The 18,567-nt window shown below is 42.8% G+C and overlaps 1 protein-coding gene across 2 annotated transcripts in view; it reads left to right on the top strand.

Annotated features, from left to right (window-relative positions):
* The first annotated feature begins 3,879 nt into the window (after positions 1-3,879).
* Positions 3,880-18,567, top strand: part of dnmbp (dynamin binding protein) — a 52,048-nt gene continuing 37,360 nt past the window's right edge. For both annotated transcript variants that reach the window (XM_084567718.1, XM_084567717.1), the window contains exon 1: positions 3,880-4,359. The gene's annotated coding sequence lies outside the window, so the exon portion shown is untranslated. The remainder of the gene's footprint in view (positions 4,360-18,567) is intronic.

The raw sequence follows: 18,567 nt of genomic DNA, 5'->3' as shown, positions 1-18,567 counted from the left end.
ATCTGTGGTCATAATGTTGTGGCTGATCAATGTATATTACTGTGTGTTAAATTCCAGCTACCACCTACAAGAGTGGGATATTATAACAGCAGAATGTAATATGGCGTCAGCAGAGAGGTCAATTTTAATATTCTAGGGATTAAGACTAAAAATATTCAACAGAGGTGGAGTTTTCTGAAAAGAACAACACATCTTTGACATCAACCCTTCTGTCGTGGTTAAACTGAGTCACAACGATCCCAAAGTTATCCAGTGACTGACATCAGTTCATCAGTTCGGTCATAGTCACAGCTCGGGTTTCTCACTGAAAACACAACAGGATCATTGTCGTGCAGCCAGTGTGTTCTCTGCGCACAGAGCATTATAGTGACGCTCAGATATATTGAAAGACAACAATAGACCCACGTACTGGCCTCGCATGAAAGTAGCCACTGTGAGAGGAGACAAAGGCGGCGCTTCATACAGAGTCCTCGATCTGGAGGGTTCCCAGCCGCACGGGGGGAACGTGCAAACGTGTGTGCGTTGCATTTGTGTACACTTGGACGAAAGTGGCGTCAATGAAGCCCACACCGGTGCCCGGCATCTCCTACACTGATTCACCCACAATCACTGACTCAGAGTTGGAGAAGCTTCCTCCCACCGTCCAAAGACATGCTGGTTAGGTTCATTGGTGATTCTAAATTGGCCGTAGGTGTGAGTGTGAATGGTTGTCTGTCTCTCTGTGTTAGCCCTGAGATAGACTGGAGACCTGTCCAGGGTGGACCCCGCTTCTTGCCCAGTGGCGACTGGGATAGACTCCAGCCCCCCAGCGACCCTTCACAGGACAATCGATTACAGAAAATGAATGAATGAATTAATGTTCATTATGTCTCCACATTGGCTACAGCAACGTTAGGAGTGCATTACATTTTTGGGTTGTCCGGCCATTGGCCCATATGTTCATCTCTCAAGCCCGTTTTTTCCTGAACCAGCAATCTCTCAGATGCCTCGGGGAAATAGTTTTATATCCAAAACTTACTTTACTTTTAACTTTTAGGTTGGATTTACACCGATCAGCCACAACATTATAACCACTGACAGGAGAAGTAAATAACATTTAAACCATCTTGTGACTCTTCAGTGTTCTGCTGGGAAACTTCTGGACCTGGCATTCATTGGTGTGGATGTTACTTAGACATGTAGCACCCACCTAGACCAGACCAGGCACCCCCACCCCATAGCAATGACACTCCTTGATGGCAGCAGCCATCCCCAGCAGGATGCAGCCTGACACAGACACACACACAAAAACACTTTAGGAACAACTAAAAAACAACATGAAGAACAGCACAAGATGTTGACCTGGCCTCCAAATTCACTAGATCCCAAACTGATCAAGTATCTGTGGGATGATCCACAGAGGCCCCTCCCCTCAAAGACCCCCCCACCACTAACAACATTCTGTTACCAGACACCACAGGACACCCTCAGAAGGCCCATGTCCATTCTCTGATAAGTCACGACTGTTTTGGAGGCACAAGGGAGACCTGCACAATATTATGCCTGATTGTAACTGATGACTGCTGATTCAGTTGACACTGACTAATAGTCTGGTTGGCTGATTGAGTGAGCAAAATATAAGCTGACTAGGTGTTGTTCTGACTAATGTACTTTAAAAACTAATCAACTTTTAAAATGTTAAACTGACTCTGGGATTTTCGTTTAAACACTTTGTTGTTGTTGTCTAACTAAGCCTGTTTTCAGTGCAGGTCTGACTGTGTGACCTCTCCTGTATCTTTTCCTTTTTCCGCGACCACTCTTGAGGGCAGAAGCCTCCATCTGACTCTGTTTCCTGCCATTGTTTTGTCCACATGCAGGATCGCATATGAGGAAGCTGTCATTACTGCGGACGCAGCGAAAAACTGCACTTACACCGCGGCTCAGCACACGACGGCCACGGCTGAGGCAAAAGAATCAGCAAACGTGTAATCCCTTTCAGCAACAGCTATCATTTTCTCGCCCTGAATAAAAAGGTTCAATTTTCTTAACGAGTTCAAATGAAAGAGCAGCAGCAGGGCGGCCACAGACAGAGGGCCGCTTACACCTTCCTGCTGAGTGCCAAAAAGATTTACTGCAGGGAAACGTTGCAGCTTCTCCACATCATGTGAGCCAGCACCGTAACTTTCACCCTTTACTGCTTTCTCTACCTCAACCATGTTATAAACCCAGTCAGGGTCGAATGATAATGTCAAAAAACATCCTGCTCATCTAAACAGAAGCTGGTACAAAATCTCACAAGTTCCTAATTAAGATTACTTCCTGAAACATGTTTCTTTTTTTTTCTGGTGTGGGCAGCACAACCAGTGCTGACCTGCACAGGAATGAGGTAACGATATGAGGAAATGTTTATGCTGATTTTGGTTCATTCTCTGCCACAAAAAAAAAGCAGCACTAGTTATTTAAATTGCTAATTTTTTGCATTGCTGGATGTTTCATAAAAATGCTGACTGCATTTAGAAGATTACTGATCCTAAAGTTAAGGGTAATTAAATGAAATCAGTGTAGCGGTGGGAGGGGGAGCTGTGGGATAGTGGCTAGAGCTAAACCTAGAGCACAGGTTTGCATCCCCCCTGTGTCCATGGCTGAGGTGTCCAACCCACAAATTGCTCCATGTTTTATATTGTCTACATTTGAACTAACTTCTGCTGTAGGGAAGAAGAACTCAGATCCTTTACTTCACCGTTACTGAAAAAGTAATAATACAAAATCCTTTATTTGAATCAGATGTTTACCCTTTCATCATATAATTATGGACTGTAAACCACTTTTTACACTGACTGGATCAAATGCTCTCTTTTTAAATAGACTGTCTGAGCATGGGTTTAAATAGGGGTTAGTTTAGATAAAAATATAGAATTGTTGTCAGCAAACTGTATTTAAAGTATAAAAAGTGGAGCTGAAACGGTGGGGTCAGTCCATGATGATTAGAAAAACTAATCTTCAACAATTGATTCAGCATTCAGAAAAATTTCATTTTCAACATTTACATATCTATACGTTATTATACAGTTATAAAACAAGTACAAAATGGGTTTTAAAGTATGTTTTTCCAAGACGAATTGGATAAAAGTGCCACATAACTAAGACGATCAATTGACAGATTGATTGAAAATAAAAATTACTACCTATTTCGGATTAAAAGTCATATTACTGAATCCCCTATTTGAAGTTTTAGTTAAAAATAAAGAATTTGCAATCATTATCATTAATTATTTTGAGGCAATTCATTTTATTTTCTTAGTTTTCATGTGACAGTAAACTGAATACATTTAGGGCTGTAAGTCACTTGAAAATAATAATGACAAATAATAAAAATCTTAATCTTTAACTAACTAGTACAAGTCTGAGGTAATTTAAATCTGAATCTTTAATTAAGATAATTAATAAACAGATTAATCGACATTAAAAATAAAGTATTACAGATTAAAAGTAATAATACCTAACACTCTATTTGAAGGTTTAGGTCAATGAAACTATACAAAAATAATAAAGTTTGGGTTCTAAGCCACTTTTAATCAACAGATTAATTCATCATTGAATAATAACTAGTACTAGTACAAGTCTGACTGAGCCTAAATCTAAAGCATTTAAAAGTATTAATTTCATATTTTATTAACATGCTATTGATTGATATTCTACAATAATTAAGACTGCTTGAGGTTGATACCGTAATGACTGATTTATATTCAGGTTTGATGTGTAATAATCATATATATAGGTGAGAAACTAGCTGTAAATAAGTTGTAGGTGTCATATTTCCTCTTTGGTGTTGAGAAACGAATTAAAATACTGAGAATTGAGAATGAAACCAAGTTTACTCAGACATGACACACTCGTTCATATTCTCATTCTGCTTCATTTAAAAACGGATCACGGGGAAATTAGTGCGTCTTTTCAGTCAGGCAGCAGCCGGGCCAGTCGCGGGTCTCCTCGGTAAAAGTGGGTGGCGTTGTTGTGTGTAGGCATGGAGAGAGAGGCGCAGAGCTGCTCGGCTGCTCCCGACTCTAACGTGATGACAGCTGATTGAGCCGAGACCTCCAGCTCACTACAGCCAGGACTCCCTCTCCGCTCTCACCGAGCTCTGCTGACCTTCACGACGCAACAACACCAATAACAACAAAGCGCTTCTTCTTCCGGGCGGGAAGGAGAAAGAAATTATGACTGTGCGCGCACCTCCGCCGCCGTGGGACGCGTAGCTGCTCTAAAAGTTGTGTCGCGGAGAAAAGGCAGCTCCACATCACCAGGCTGCAGATATCTGGTCTGACTGGGTCTAACGGCCCAGATAACGCGTTTCCAACCGGGCGCGCAACCGCTTCAAAGGTAAGAAAACCGCGCAAGGCGCCGCTTTTCCACGTTGCACCTATCCTGCGTAAACGAAGCTAGAACGAGGCGAAGCGTGCGTAAACGAGTTGGCACAAGTTTGGAATAACGTGAAATGCTTTTTAACGTCCACGACAACAAGCTTCTGTGTGGCAGCTCTGCGGAGACTCTGGGTCGGTTGGATAATTGCTGCTTTGGGCTTGATTTAGCCCCAAACAGTTTCAGTGTGGGCACACAGCTATTACTCTGTCTGGCTGACTGAATTAATGGCGTGAGCTGAATGAATGATGGCAGTGGACACAAGTGCTGCAGAGTAAATAATCCCCCTGCTGTCTGCCTGTCACCTGTGACTCCTTCTGCTGCTGCTGTCAGTTGTTCCGTCCTGTGAGGGACACATACACAGAGTCTCCCTCACAGGACTCCACGCTGATGTAACCGTACCTACCTGTTGCCCGAAGTCTTCTTTAGGGCTGTCAGTATATTAAAAGCACTTAACTGCACGGTTGTCCTCAATTAAGAATTTTTTTTTCCCACCCTTATCCACAGGGGAGTGGACGAACATGCTCGCTTTATGGAAGTGTGAGTCGTTATTACTGCAACAGTGCAACACCAGTATGTCTGTGGAGGTTCTCGGTCATCCAGGGCATGGTATTCTATCCATACATGTTAAAGAAAGGCATCTAGAATACCACTTGCAGGCCAAGCACACAGCTGATATACAGACAGGCCTCCTCCTCCTCCTCCTTCCCCCACAACCAAAGACAGACCACGCTGGATACTCTGCATCGTTCACGCAGGATTATTTTTTCGAGGATGCGGTGCCTTTTGAGGTTATTCTGGAGAAATAAGGGACTGGTGGAGGAGCTGTGGGTGTCACCCATCAGAAACTCGCTCGTCTAGTGCCTGGACATTAATTATTTAACTCCTCTCCGGTCCTTTATTACCGAAGAAGCTGCTTGGGTGAAGTCCAGCTGCCTTTCTTTTTGGATAATCCAACGCCGATGACAAACACTGTCCAGATTATTCTCCAGAGAAACCTCAAAGGTGCTGCATCCTCAAAGAAAATATGCTGCAGACTATCCAGCATGGTCTGTCTTTTGTTGAGGGGGAGGAGGAGGAGGAAGAGGAGGCATGTCTGTGTATCAGCTGTGTGCTTGGCCAGCAAGTGGTATTTGAGACTCGTAACTCGGTTCACGTCAACAGTAGATGCAAAGATTCTAGTTTGGCAAGGCTTTTCATTCAGAATTCTTCTGCGTTAATCACTCTGCAAAAATTTTGGCATCGAACTGACTGTGCATTAACACGTTAGTAATGCATCCCTAGTCTTATCATTAAGATTTTCATTGTGAGGACTCTGAGAAGGGAGGTACAGTATGTCCCCGTGATGTGAGCGTATGAACGGATTTATGTCCTCGCAGCGTGAGTAATGCAAACGCACACACACACATGCTGGGAATATTCCCGTCCCACACATGCACACTCAACAATGGTGGTCTGGTCTGGTCACGAGCTCTGTAATATTCTGTTCTATTGTCTGATGTTCCAGTCTATGATGTGGCATGACACACCTCGGATGTTGGTGACTAAATCCTGCACCGTATGTTGTATTATTAGATTCCGATTCGAGTGCAGTCTCCTGTATTTGTTTCTGTTCTGTTCAGTAGTTCAGTATGTCACGTCCGCGGAGGCTCTCGGTCGCCTAGGTCGTGGTATAGCTGAAAACAAAGCTAAAGCAAAGGCAACAGGACTTGTTTGAGGTTTCACCATCATCCAAGTAGCGTCTTCGGTTCTACATGACTGGTGGGGAGTTTTATCCGGAACATCTGTGGGTGGTGCACGCTTGAAACTCACGTGACGAGGCTCTGTTAAGGACACAATATCTCCAGTTACACACAGTCTTTCAGATTGACCCGGATGGTGTCTTGTTTTCTTTCACTAATTCAGTCTTTTTTGCCAGAAACTCCAAAGCTAACGTGTGAATGTTCCAGATAAAAACCAAAACAAGTCCAGTTGCAGGTTAGTCAATCTCTGGATACCTTTAAAGAGACTCAGTCTGGTTTATGTTTCAGTTTGTTACTTGAACTTGCTCCAAATTTACTGGAACATGTTTGGATTGTGCTGCAAGTTATGTGCACACTCTGGACTCTACTATGGGATGGACTTCAACATTTATATAGCGTGGTTTTTAAAAACTTAATCACGCTGTGGGAGTCAATGGTAACAAACTTTCTCTGTGCATCCAGTCTTTCTTAAAATCCACCAAACAAATGTAAGAAAATACAGTTTTAGACTCGGATTGCAAATATATTGTGCGGAAATTTGGCAAGAAATCCTCTAGAATATTTCAAAAATGAGTTGTAATGCAAAAAAGACAAGGCGTGCATGGAGGAAGGTTAAGGGTTAAAGTGCAAAAAATATAACTCAAACAAGAAAAACGTGACAGTCGTGTAATTAAGATGCAAAACAATGTTTCAGTGAGGAATAAGAAGATTTCAACTGCCTTGAAGCTACTAAATGGAAAATGAAAGGGAAACTGCATGTTAAGAGGCTGCAGTTTGGTTTGCTATCCAACAATGTTAATGAGCAAGCACAGCAGTTTACTGATCACTCCGTTCAATATTCTGAGCGTTTATAAGAGAGTTTGTTTCCAGCAGTTTCAGATCTCCCAGAACAGACCTAATCTACACGTTTTCGGATTTGATTTCCTCCTCTCTTGTTCTTGAGCATTTATCAACGCGCTGTAGTTGTTTGGAACGCGACACGGTTTTGTGTCTTCCACTTTGACTTGTGTTTGCATACGTGCAGCTTTAGTCATCGGGTTCGTTCCAGTAAATTGTGTTTCACGAAACACAAACAGATTCAGCCGCCGTCAACATCTGTCAGGTTCAGGATTGTGTTCTGCTCCACGGCTGCCTGTTCGTTTGTCGTGTTGTGTTTCAGTTTTGCACCTTAAAACGGTGTGAATGCAGTGAAAAAAAGTGAAGTGCACATTTGTTAGGATTAAAAATATCACAGATGGAAACAACATAAAGAACACGGCAGAATGCAAAATAGAATCATTCTCGTTTCACTGCCATATGTCACAGTGAACCGTTACAGAGGATGTATTGTGCTTTTTGCTTCCTCTTAGCGTGTTGTTTAGCATTTTAGCGTATGTGAAAACCCAGAAGTAAACTCCAGAGGGAGTTAAGCTCTCCCTTATCAACGTCACTTCTTTTTAAATCGCATCCCTGTGTAGTGGCTAGTTTGTCATGATGAAGGACGTTTATCAATATCAAATATGCAAGTTTGACTCTGGAGGCCTCAAGGATGCAGATTCCTGGCTGTCCCAAGTCCTCCCGATGCATCGTAAATAAAATGGGCGGGGCAAGAGTGATGACGTAATTGAAAAACAAGCTAAAAACACCAGAGTGGGCAAACTGACCAGCACAGAGGTTTTTTGGGGGGCGGGGGAGGGGGGTCGTAACGAGAGAGTAGCTAAAATAAAACGACCTCCTGTAGAAATGTATATTTGGAAGAAAATAATGATGTTTATGAACTTAAATAGTGAAATATGAAATGGCGTAAGCTCCATATTAAGCTTACTGGTGTTTTTCATGCATGTAAATAGTCTGGAACGTTGCAAAGCTTAAAAATGGCAAAAGAAGGTACTGTACTTTCACCCTGAACTGCACAAAACACCTTGTGTCCTGTCCAGTCCTGTTTTTCTATATTTATCGCGGCACCATGTAACATGTTTGCATAATTTGCATAATGCTTAGGCACGCTCTTTAAGTGCTTGACCAAACATACTAGAGTGGGCGAGCACCAATCAGAGCATACTGGGCTTGTCGGGAGGGGTGAAAGAGGTCAAATGATGTGCTGCAGGAATGCACAGTATGAGAAACACAGTGAAAACCTAATTTAATAGAAACAGAAATAGTGTAGTATGACATCTTTAAATACATCTGGATTTTTACTGTTTTACCGTTGTCGTTTCGGTGTTAGGAGTTGTGCATTGCTTTGGCTAAAGGTTAGCTCTTCTGTTTTTCCTTCCTTGCCTGAAGGGAACCAACCACCAGCATTTATGGGATATCTGGAGAGTCACTAACTTGTCTTTACTTGCATACCGGGACTTTGCACAAAAATGTACTTTCTGTCTGAGTCATACCCGGCAAACAAACCGAAGCCAGAGAGCTGAATCGATTCTTCCAGAGCAGAGCATTAATCAAGCGTGGGTATCCTTTTCCTCTTCTGTTGTCCTGCTTTTTGTGTTAAGTCAAGATTTTGGATGCACTTAAACATCTTACACGCTGAATTATTGAACGCTGGCAGAGGGGTCTTATGTCAGCACATGGTGGCAATGAAACTTGAGACGTTTGTGTCGGTTTACATGTGTTTCATGTCACTCAAACGCCAGACGGCAGCTTTCCAGATAAATCATAAACAGTGGTTACGCATTCTGCTACGTACAGCTGATCATGACTGTGCTGTGCTTATTACGGCAACCGACCAGGGGCCTCTGCAGCTGCAGCACACAATGTCAAGCAGAGTGAAGTCACGAGAATAAAAATAACTGGATCAACCGGAGGGAGGGAAGTCCCCCCGTTACGAAACGTGCCATCGCTTGGGAAAGAACGTATTCCTCAGACATTAAACACGACAACATACCTTGAGATATTTGACAGCGTGGTAGTAGTTAGCTCAGCAGAATAGGCATGAAAAGACTGCAGACTTCATTTAATTTGATTGGAATGTAAACCCGACGGTGCTGCTGGTATGAACAGAAACTGCAAAGGAAGAAGTGAGGCATGCATCTTAGATGTTATGAAAAGCAAAGCTGACTTGCCCCTTTGTAAAATTCTGTTATGGTTGATTAAGATGATGCAAATTTGAAAAATATGGTTTCTTTCCCAAGAGACCAAACCATCAGCCATGGAGGCCGAGCTTCTGAGAGAAGTTATAAGCTTGATAATTTACATAACTCGTCTTAAAACTGGCACTCAGCAGATTAATTGAATAAATAAATACCGTCTTTATACAAAACTCTAATTATGATGCTATCCCAGCTATTAAAAACAGTTCATACAGTATGAAATGTCTGCACGTAGAATAAAATGGCATGGTTTTACATTACATTACCGTAATGGCGCTAATATTGGGTTTAGCGACAATTAGCAGCAGCCTGTGCAGTATATGTGAATACTAAACATAGTGCTGTTGCGACGTGGCTCTCTATGGACAAGTGTATGTATGTATTAGCGAATCTAGCTATTCTAGCTAGCGCTTATGAAGTTAAGCTAGTTCACATTTCGTCTAGAGTCGTTTCCTAAAGGTTTTGACCAAATCTCTACGGCTCTAAGGGCACAAATACTGGATTTTAAACGGTGATGGTAACGTCCATTTTTATTTGTGTGGAGTTTGCATGTTCTCCCTGTGTCTGCGTGGGTTCTCTCCAGGTTCTCCAGCTTCCTCCCAGCGTCCAAAGACATGCTGGTTAGGTCCATTGGTGATTCTAAATTGGCCGTAGGTGTGAGTGTGAAAGGAAAAGTGGAAAGGTTTCTAAAAACTAGGTTTAGATTCTTAAATAAATTCACATTAAATTACACAGACGAAGGAATTGGGAGCCCTTTGATAGACTGGAGACCTGTCCAGGGTGGACCCCGCCTCTTGCCCTATGACAGCTGGGATAGGCTCCATCCCCTCAGTGACCCTTCACAGGACAAGTGGTTACAGAAGATGAATGAATGAATGAATGAATGAACAAATAGCTTCACACGCTACGTGAGTCCCGTATGTTGTTAAATTGAGTACAGAGCAGGTGAGCTACTGTCGTGTCCGTGTGTGGAGGGGGGTTTTTTGGGGGGGGGTCTTACAGCCGTGGAGCCATTACTGACTGAATTTGCGGATGGTTTCTTGGTAGAACTTTTCAGGTTTTTAATTTTTTGAGCTTTAATGTGCAAATAAGCTTCATGCAGTCATTTTATTTGTAGCTGGCACTGCAGTGTTGAAGAATGCCTGCACAGCTAGTATTAACAATCCTCCTCCTCCTCCTCCTCAGTTTATTCCAGGCCAGCCCCAGCAAAAGTTGTCAAAATAATTGATTCACCAACAGGCCCAGTAAGCAAAGATTTTTCCATCTTGAAGGTCTCTCTTCAATGTTCTCCGTGTAGTTTCTGAAAGTTTTGGGGAAAAAAAGTTGAGGAGGATTTTGCCCAAAAACAGTGCACATTTTTTCACCCTTCCAGAATCGATGATGTATCTGCAGGCATGTCGTGAGAGCTCCGTTACGTAACGGCTCATGTGCAAACTATTAGGGCTCAGCCTTATTTTAAGGGTGCGGCACATCCTCGGGCAGCCCTGGGGTCCTCTCAGGGAAAACCCTTCGCCGTCCAAACAGATCGCTGTAGCCGTGACAACACAGCCCGGGCCCTCTGAGCCCAGACATCCGAGCTCTCCTCCTCAGTGTGGAAATGTTTATGCAAAACGTGCAGTTCCTCCCAGCGCCTGTGTCTGTGTGTGTGTGTGCATTGATTTTCAACACGTGCATGCTGGAGAAAAGAGTGGAGAGGCAAATATGTGAGTGCAGGGAGTTATGGAAAGAAAAAAAAGAAAAAGTCAGGATCAAATAGAGTCTGAAAAATAGCTGCATCCCCCTGAGGAATGTTTGTGTGCAAGCCAAAGTGCAGAGATGCTGGAAAGCGACTTGAATGAGAATGTGAACACAGGTTTTTTTTTTTTTTTTACAAGAACCCACCCATGGTTTTCCCCCAAAATTCACCAGCAACACTTAACCATGTTCCTGCAGCTTTCATCTCTCCATTTAAAGGAACAGCACTTTATTGTTTCATATTAATACTTTAACTCATTGTGCATTAATCATTAATGGAAACAGATTTTTGCTGTCTAGAGGCTTATAAACAAGACAGGACTGGCTATGCTGTGGGAGTACAGAGGAGAGGATGATGACTAAGAGATGGGCTTGTCCTGCTCTGACTCAGTTAATAAAGAAAGAGCTGTTTTGTATCGCTAAATGTCTTGGCTAACCATCGATTATTGTACTGCAGTGTTGCATATATAGTAAAACTACTACTGCAGTGCACACTCATCTGAAAAGACATCCGCTAACGCTAGCAGAGGAACGGTCCAAATCCTCTGGACAGCAGTCAGTTAACAACTTCACCAAACGTCCTGTGGTAACAGAGACAAGGAGGAGGTGGCACATCAACTATCTGATAAAGTTATTAGACCTTTAGCTGCTACACTATCCCATCTAACAACACACTGTGGAGTACTATTAAATGCTACTGATGGTGCTGACTGGCTGCATGTTTTTATACAGACTATACATATCTGCAGCTCACAGTATGTAGCACATGAGCTGTCTGTTCTCAGGTCAAGAATATAGATTTCATTACTTTCTACTGGGTTTTTATTAATGACGTCATCAGAGACTAGTCGGCGTCGACTTAATGGTCGACTTCAAAAAATATCCGAGCTTGTGCAACCCCGAGTGCGAACACATTTTCATTTTCAAGCAATATTTCACATTTTGGGCAATAACTTATTCACTTTCTCTTTCATTATGAGAAGTTAGCCCAGATGATACCTTTCAATGCACTCATCTCCTATCTGTATACACACTCTGAGGCTAGCAGCAGCAGTTGGTTAGCTTAGCCTAGCATAACGACCGAATGTACATCTAGTCTGGCTCTCTCAAAAAAACAGAATTCACCCCGTAACTTACGAATTGACACACGAAAACAACAAATTCAGACTTAAATGAGCTATATTGTTACTTTTGGAGATTAGTTAGCATCCCTCCTGTGCTAGCAGTGTTTATGCTAAGCTAACAGATGACTGTCTGCCAATTCATACCAAGAAACAAATAACCTGTACTGTATTTTCCAAAGTATTACACCATTCTTTTGATATTAACCACATTAATTTAAAGTATAAAGTAAGTTAATGTTGTCTCATCTTGCGCAGTGGGTTTGTAAAGTGTTGTATGATGGAGAAAAACTAAACTATGTCAAAATTGCAGATCTTGCTTGACATTTAATTACAAAGGGAGGATTTCGGTCTTGTCGGAAGACAGTGACATGAAAATGTTAGTTTATAAGTCCAAGCAAAGGCTTCTTTTGGTTTGACACGTCATCCAAACCGCTGTAAACCACCTCGTGGCATCATAGGCTTCGTTCGTGTTAAAATGCACAGTCGGCATGTTACAGTACGGTACAGTAAGCCTGCGTGCATTCTACCATCTGTGTGTGTGTGTGTGTATATATATGTGGTCTGCTCGTGTGTTTGAGTTCAACGGGGCGGCTTCACCAAATATTTCAACACAGTTTGGCATCTTCAGGCATTTTCGTTCCGCTCGCCAGATGTGTTCTTTGTATCCAGCAGGCCGAGGCCACGTAGTGCTGCCTCATCTAGATGAAATGCATTACAAAGCCCTGTCCTCCCTGTCCTGCCCTTTCATGTGTTGTTTGGAGCGACGACAGAGCGTGCATGTACGAGTTTAAATGATTAATCCGTCAAACTGAAGGCAACTGACAGGAAATCTCTTTAGAATTACTTTGATTTTTTATTGGAATGCTAAACATTTCCCAGCGCAGCCTCTTACTGGTGGTGATTTCCTACATTTATTTGAATTGTGTTGCAGTAAAGTGAATATTTGTGGGTGGGAGAAGATCTTAAGAACATTTCTGTACTTTTGAGTTTAACCCACTCAGAGCTTAAAAAAACCTCCTATATGTACATTGGTTATGTCATTATGCCACATGAGGTCTGTGAGACGCTGACTCTATAAACATGGCCATAAAACCACATGACTCGTGTTGACAACTGTCAGCAAGTTAGAGCCCTCTCATTCTCCCTCTCTGCACCCCACCCCCCTATCCCATCACATGTGCTGAAAGACTGGACGGTTTAAAAGGGCGCAACAGATGTCCGACAGTTTTTAATATCCAGAACTGTCCACCTGCTCTGGTTATGTTGTTTTGGGGGTGAATGCGTTTCAGTGGACTCAGCATTCTGGATGGGAGGACGCCGCCGCCGCTGCTGCCGCTGCTGCTGCTGCAGCTGCACAGCACGAGTCCACGGTAAACAATTGCTATCAAAAGACATCAGCTGTCATCCAGGCCTCTCCAGAGGATTCTACCAGCCTCCCTGTTTGTGTGTCTGTGTGTGTTGATATTCATGCACAGGCAGCCTGCCACTTCAGTATATCTGAATAGGATGAAAGGCCGTGCATCGGCCTCGTCCTGGCAGGCAGGCAGACGGATAATGAGGCAGCGGCTTTATTGTTGGCATCGGACCGTGCTCAATAAAAGATACAGACAGTCAGCAGATCGCACTTCCTCCACTCTGTCCTCGTACTGACACAGTTTAATCGTCTGACTACACCTGATTGGACAGAAGAAAAAAAAACTTGAGATGCCTCGAAAACATTATGACCACCTTCCTAATATTGTGTAGGTCTCTCTTGTGCCTCCAAAACAGTTGTGACTCATCAGAGAATCGACATGGTCCTTCTGAGGGTGTCCTGTGGTGTCTGGCAACTTGTTAGTGGGGGGCCTTTGAGGGGAGGGGCCTCTGTGGATCATCCCACAGATACTTGAACTTGCTTATAGTGCATTTGGAGGCCAGGTCAACACCTTGTGATGTTTTTTTGAGTTGTTCCTAAAGCGTTTTTGGCTGCATCTTGCTGGGGATGGCTGCTGCCATCAAGGAGTCTCATTGCTGGGGGGGGGGGGGCTGGTCTGGTCTAGGTGGGTGCTACATGTCTAAGTAACATCTACATGAATGAATGCCAGGTCCAAAAGCTTCCCAGCAGAACATTGAATTGTCACAAGATGGTTTAAATGTTATTTACTTCTCCTGTCAGTGGTTTTAATGTTATGGCTGATCGGTGTAATGTGCAGAGTGTCTGTAATTCTAGTAATTAAAACCAATCATCTAGCGCTTGTTTTTTACTGCAACTGATTAAACAGGCCTGTCTTGTAAAGCAGCAGCTAATTATTATACTGTACTCAGTACTGTACTTTACTCATACGTAGTTATACTCCACTACTAGTCCAAATATTCTGAGTATGATGCAGGTCGTGTAGTATTCCATTTGGATATCCTGAAGTAGGCCTTTTCTTGTTGTCCTGTTTGGAATGAAGGGAAAAACCAAAATATTATGTGTAAGTCAGTGTTAATAATTACTCCAGAGTTCTTCCTCCTCAATTATAATAAAACCCAATTCCTTCATCTTCATCTTCTGTAACTGCTTGTCCTGTGAAGGGTCGCGACAGGGGGCTGGAGCCTATCCCAGCTGTCATAGGGCAAGAGGTGGGGTACAATCTGGACAGGTCTCCAGTCTATCGCAGGGATAAAAATACCTTTGTATATGAATTAAACGCAACCATTTTTTATGTAGTTTTGTTTCCAAGTTGAGCCTTTAGGCCTTTACTGGAGTGAAATGAATCTTACTTCCAACTTTTCTTTTGATTCTCACAGCAGATTAGAAGACTCGAGTGTCTTTCTATAAAGACTTGGCTAAAAATACATAACTTTTGCTTAAATTGTGTGTTTTTTTTAAAAAAAATATATAAAACACACACGTAGAATGAGTCTACTACAGGCTGGTGATGTCTCAGGTGGGACAGTTGGTGCTTTGTCCCGCCGTCAGCTGTGAGGTGTGTGTCTGTATACAGTGCTTGTGTGTGTGCTTGTGTGCGTGTCAGCTGTTGACTTAGCTGTCTGTCGTAATCCTGTTACTTTCTCCAAGACAGTGCCAGGTGGCACACACTAGTTCCTCTCACACGGTGTCATTCACCCTCTCTCCTTAAAAAAAAAAAAAATAAAAAATCAATAACCACTGTTGTTTAAGTTGTTGCGGTTTTAAAGCGACAGTTTAATCTGATGGATAATTTTAATAGTTTTGACCTAAAATCGTGTATTTTTATCAAAATAAAACACGACTGTTGAGCAGCGTGATAACTTAATGTGGTTGCGCTCATTTGCAGAAGCGTGTTTGAGGATACTCGTCCTTGTCCAGAGTCTCGTTGCTTATCTGAACCTCATAAATCATAACAAAAGAGACACGCCTGTGGTTAAGAGATAACATCCATTTCACAGATGAACATAAACTAAACACAAACATGTGGATGTGCAGTTTCTGTTTTCTTAAAGCGATATCTTCCTCTGGTTGAAGGTTTATAAATGTGGTACAGCCTGACACAGGTGGTGGGGACGTTTCTTCCAGGCGTGTCTTATACCCCTGACTTGACCTGGCCTGTTTTTTTCCTCTGTTTATTTCATATCCAAATGAAATAGTCCTGCTGGTGTGAGTCAGAATGAGTCATAGTGAAAGATAAACATTATGCTTTAAAACAGGCTAGTTTAATTGCTTTTCTGAAATCATTAGATGCGACATGTTTCGTTTTTTTGGCATCGGGTAGCAATTCAATTCAGTTTTATTTATATAGCATCAATAACAATGCAGACTGTCTCAAGACGCTTTACAAAATCCGATGTAAAACCTCCAGATCAACCCTGAAGGCGATGGTGGAAGGAAAAACTCCGCTTTTAACAGGAAGAAACCTTGAGCAGAACCTCAAGCTCATATGGAGGCACCCATCTGCTTGAGGCCGGCCGGGTAGAGGAAGAAAAAGAGAGAGAAGAGAGAGGATAGGAGGAACAAGATAAACATACATAAACCAATACAAGATATAGCTGATGATGTTACAAGACAGTTTGAGAATATAAGAGGAATCATAGGCTGTATGGTCCAATTTGACAAGCTTCTTTTCTTTATTTCTTTGCATTTTCCACACATTTCATTATCTGATTAGTTTCCTAAACTCTTAGTCTCAGTAGCTTCTTGATGTTGCCATCTGAACAGGACGTTCCATGTCTTTTGCCGACTTGAAATGGAACTCAAGAGCTTGTGGTTACGACATGGAACACCACGAGTTTACAGCTTCCTATCGAAGGCCATATAAAAGTAATCTTGTCCAATGAATGCTCTTTTGAGGACAACAACGTACATATCTAGAGAATCTAGAGAAGACAGATGGCTTGAAAGAGGAGTAAAGGAAGCCTTTTTATCTGACTTGCCATCGATTGACAACCCAGTCCTAACATCTGTCCCCAAAATGATTCACACCTTGAGAATGGAGACTCTGGTCGTTAATGGGTCGTTAGAGCTCTGTTCATTGGGGAAAGCAAACAGGATCAGAACAATGTGTGTGTTCACCATCCACATATGTTCCTAATAAAACTCTAGATCCTAAAACCCAACCAGTCGGCGACATGTCCTCTAAGACACCCAACAAATCCAGTTGCCTTTGCTGGCTTTGTTTTTTTGTATAACCCCGCTAGGGCTGATGCTGACATCATTAGCATTACAGATAGATTTCAGGCAGTTTTAGTGAGAGTTTTGAGTTTCTTTTTTTCGGGAATATCCATTGCAAACTTCAGGTCAACTCTTCCAATCCTAAGGATGTTTTGCTCTGATCACTAAAGTCTGTTTTGTTCTCAAATATTTCTGCTACGTAAAGTTGTTGACGTATTTCAGTATGGACTAAAGCTGCAAACCAATAGACCAGTGGTTCCCAAAGTGGGGGTCGTGGAGCTATTGCAGGGAGGGGCCGAGAAGGCAGTTGAATGAGGCTAGAGCACAGTTTCCAACCAAACAATTTGAGACGCCACTTGGGGACGGCACATCCAGAGCGTACGGACGAGCAAGTTGATTTCCTCAGAAAATTGCTTAAATAACCTGTCATGCACAACAGAACCACTTTATAAAAGCTGCATCTGTGTCCTCAGATCAACTCGCTGCATATAAAGTCGTCTGTAGCGTTGCTCAGTCCAAAAATATTCTTGTCTACAAGGCCCCCCTTGCAGAAAAACTTTGGGAACCACTGCACTAAGGATTTCTACTAAGGACTCGGTTAGGCGAAGCACATCAATTTACACTATTTGTCTGAATCTACTGTCGTGTTAAGCATGTTCAACTATTGTATGGTCCCACAGTAACACTGCAACAAGCTGCTACCTGAAGGCAGCTTATTTGTCAAAGCAGGGTGTAAAAGTCACTGACACACTGACAAGCCCAGAAATAACGCTAAGGAGCTTGTCTGGGTGGACGCAGATCTGAGGATTAGGAACGCTTTGGCAGCCCAGGCGCTGTTGTCAGGTAGAAGGAGGTTTGGCTTTGTAGGTGTTGGTTGTAAGCTAGGCTATGGTAATGGACTGTATACAGATTGTAGTAAATAGATCTTCTTGTCCAATACTTAAGGCTACCACAACGTAAGGCTAACTGGAGCTTCCCAACACCGTTATTTTAAGATATTAAGGTGTGGATGCATACAGATATCAAAGAACTACCACCTTTGAGGGGAGGGGCCTCTGTGGATCATCCCACAGATACTTGATCAGTTTGGGATCTAGTGAATTTGGAGGCCAGGTCAACACCTTGTGCTGTTCTTCATGTTTTTTTTTTAGTTGTTCCTAAAGTGTTTTTGTGTGTGTGTCTGTGTCAGGCTGCATCCTGCTGGGGATGGCTGCTGCCATCAAGGAGTGTCATTGCTATGGGGTGGGGGTGCCTGGTCTGGTCTAGGTGGGTGCCACATGTCTAAGTAACATCCACACCAATGAATGCCAGGTCCACAAGTTTCCCAGCAGAATATTGGATTGTCACAAGATGGTTATTCCCTTCTCCCGTCATTGGTCTTAATGTTGTGGCTGATTGGTGTACGCTCTTGTGCCTGTGTATATAGAAATTTTCTCTTCTGGGAAAGTGGATGAGCTAATTTTAGCTTGGATGCTAGGAAGCTAGGGGGATCTAAAAACCCATTGTACAGATGTGGCCTCTTCTTGAACGTTCAAATTGTTACCCGCCTTGTTACCCTGATGATTCAATATGCCGGATGGACTTAAAATCTCCCGCGACCCTTAACAGGAACAAGCGGTTACAGAAGATGAATGAATGAATGAATGTATGAATGGACTTAAAATCTGGCAACGAGGTGGATCCAGCTACGAGCAACAGAAAACTAGGGCCGCATACGCTCGCAGTCGGCCCCATACAGGAAAAAACACAGACAGGTGTCTCGGGGTACCTGTTACCCACTATAACCACTATAAACATCTCCCTCTGCGCTGTCTGTGAAGTCAAACCTTCAACCACTTCCATTTCCACTTCAGACCTACAGACGACACAGATAAGACACTTTG

This window comes from Chelon labrosus (genome assembly GCF_963514085.1).
Source record: "Chelon labrosus genome assembly, chromosome: 19".
In the NCBI taxonomy this organism is placed as follows: Eukaryota; Metazoa; Chordata; class Actinopteri; order Mugiliformes; family Mugilidae; genus Chelon; species Chelon labrosus.
This window is presented reverse-complemented; position numbering and strand designations above follow the sequence as displayed.